This window comes from Zingiber officinale, chromosome 2B (genome assembly GCF_018446385.1).
Source record: "Zingiber officinale cultivar Zhangliang chromosome 2B, Zo_v1.1, whole genome shotgun sequence".
NCBI lineage: Eukaryota > Viridiplantae > Streptophyta > Magnoliopsida > Zingiberales > Zingiberaceae > Zingiber > Zingiber officinale.
The window spans coordinates 78,635,869-78,638,991 of record NC_055989.1 but is presented as its reverse complement, the minus strand read 5'-3'; the positions used below and the strand labels follow the sequence as shown (position 1 = coordinate 78,638,991).

The 3,123-nt window shown below is 36.0% G+C and overlaps 1 non-coding gene across 1 annotated transcript; it reads left to right on the top strand.

Annotated features, from left to right (window-relative positions):
• Window positions 1–1,900: 1,900 nt before the first annotated feature.
• Window positions 1,901–2,006, top strand: LOC122049873. The gene has a single exon (XR_006131123.1). It is a non-coding gene; the product is annotated as a small nucleolar RNA R71 (small nucleolar RNA).
• Window positions 2,007–3,123: the final 1,117 nt, after the last annotated feature.

Genomic DNA, 3,123 nt, shown 5'->3' with positions numbered 1-3,123 from the left:
AACCTAGATCACTAGGACACAGTTTCCTTCTATAATCAACAACACACACTATAAGTGATATCATTTCCCAACTTATCGGGCTTATTGATTTATCGAACTAAATCTCACCCATTGATAAATTAAAGAAATAAATATCAAATATATGTGCTTGTTATTATATTAGGATTAAGAGCACATACTTCCATAATAACTGAGGTCTTTGTTCAATTATAAAGTCGGTATAAAAGAAACAACCTCAAATGGTCCTACTCAATACACTCTAAGTGTACTAGTGTAATTATATAGTTAAGATAAACTAATACCTAATTACACTACGACCTTCTAATGGTTTGTTCCTTTCCATCTTGGTCGTGAGCTACTATTTATAATTTATAAGGAACCGATAACATGATCTTATGTGTGTGACACCACACACCATGTTATCTACAATATAAATTAATTGAACAATTACATTTATCATAAATGTAGACATTTGACCAATGTGATTCTTATTTCTAGATAAATATTTATACCAAAAGCTAGGCTTTTAGTATACATCCTAACATATAGGCCCCATGAAAATCTGCACATGCAAAGAAAATACAAATCCCCCGCAAACGTATTAGATAAGATAGAGCCATAACCATATTAAGATATGCAGGATAAGAAATAAAAACTGAATCACATCCAACAAAGTCAATGACAGGTACCTCTATAAAATTTTTCAAAAGATCACAAGAAATACTAACCTTACTTTGCTGAGAGGTACCTGAAATTTCTAAATATGTGGATGTGACTTCCTCTGAATCAAATGATGGTTCTGGCTCTGGCTCTGGCTCTGGTGTTGGTACTTCCAAAGGTGGTGATTCTTGAGACTCTACTAACTTTGCACAAGTCCCTACACATGGATCCACAACATGTTCAATTCTTGCAACTCTCATAATCTCTAAAGGTTGTGTGGATAATGGAGATGATTCTTGAGATGTTGTTTCCACACCACAACTCCCTACACTTCCTTCCAAATCATCATTATCAACACAAGCATCGAAAAATAAACCAACGTCTATATCTTCAACAGGAGAATCAACTATAGGGGGATCGATAACTTCACTTGCAGTTTTAAAGTGATCTACCACATCACATTCATCATCTGAAAATTCAATTTCATCATAACACCCTGTAAACCCAGAAGGTAGATCTGAAAACTTGTTATTCGCTGTATTATCATCACAATCCTCATCTGAAGAGTTCTCATCTACATATACATCCAGAAATCTACACTCAACCATATTTGGATCACAGAATTTGCTAAGATCTTTACCTTCATTGACTCCCACTAGCCTTTGTGGAAAAGGAACCCTTAGTAAAGGTCTTGGGAATGGTTGAGCTTATAGTAGAGGTTCAAATTGCTTGTCTAGTGATGGTGTGATCAACCGTTGAGGGAAGGGTACGTGTGGCCCTTGGGAACTTCCTGGAGAAATGGAATTGAGTTCTTGCTTCAGAAGTTCTTCATGACTCTTTCCCCTTCTCAACTTAATATCATTACAATTTTCACTAGATCTTATTTGTGTAGGAGGGGATTTCTTTGAACCATTTTGAAACTATGCTCTCAATCCTTGCCCCCAAATGTTTGAACTCCACATTCTGTAACTTCTGAATTTCGACATTCTTGGGTGGTTGGACTGCATTTTGTTTGACAGGCTATCTTGTATTTATGGCTTGCACTTCTTGAATATTTGAAGGAGATTCCATCCAACTTTTATCTGACCATTCTTGGAGATTCAATGTCACTTGATCAATTAATGTATATGCTTCGTCCACACTTTTATTCATAAAAGAACCTCCAGCTGATGAATCCAAATAACATTTATCTGAGAAAGAAATTCCCCTATAGAATATGTGCAGGGTAAGCCATTTTTCCAAACCATGATGAGGGCATCGTCTTTGTAGACTCTTGAACTTGTCCCATGCTTCAAATAACGATTCTCCATATGCTTGAGTAAAAATTGTGATGCAACTCCTCATGTAGATTGTTTTGCTTGGAGGGAAAAAATGATTCAGAAATTGATGCTCCAATTGTTCCCAACTTGTAATGCTTTGAGGACGGAGAGAATATAACAAAGTCCTTGCTTTATCCTTGATACTGAAAGGAAATGTCATCAATCGAACTGCACCCGCTGACACTCCTTCATAGTCCACCATATCACAAAGCTCTAGAAATCTCTCAAGGTGCAGATAAGGACTTTTTAATACTTCTCCTCCAAACTTATGACCTTGTATCATGGAAATTAACTCTGGGTCTAGTTGGAAACTTTTTGCTTCAATATGAGGTTGCACAATAAGAGATAAAAATCTTACAGAAATGGGTGCAGAGAAATCTCTTAAGGACCTACTTGACATGTTAGTGTTCATGGTATCTAAGAAAAAAAATTATGAGAAGAATTAAAAAGAAAAAAAATGAAAGACAAGAAATAAAATGTTATATGAAAAAAATGTAGAATTTAAAGACAAAAAAGAAAATGCAGATTTTTTTTTTTGAAAAATGAAAATAGAAAAACAAAAACTATTCACAAGCCTAGATTAACTAAATTGCAAATCTACAAATGTTAATGCGAACAGTCCTCGGCAACGGCGCCAAAAACTTATTACGCAACCGCAAGTGTACGATTTCATCGTCAGTAATATAAAAGATTTGTCGAATCCACAGGGACAGTTGATTAAGCACTAGAGATGTCACAAAGTAAGTTATCTAGACGGTCGATAGTTGGCTTTGGCGCTTGCGAACTACCGAGTGTGATTAAAGAGAGAAAGAAGGTTGAAAGACAGAGAGAAGAGATCTTGGAGGGAATGAGCTTCGGGAGATGGATTCTAGGATTTCGGTTTCATTGTAATACTAGGAGATACTACATAGATTACTTAGTTTCTACCCTCTATGTCCATGCTCTTATAGGAAGTTAGTGTTGGGATTTTTGAGCCGCAAAAACTACTTTTTGTATTGCAGAAACCCCGAAATCCCATGCCACCGGATTCGTGCGAATATTAAATTTTACATGTACAAGTTTTGTAATCCTAGATCTACACTAGATCTACATGGAATAAAGATATACCTTTGTAGCAAAGCCCTTCGCTTATCCCGCTCGTCCA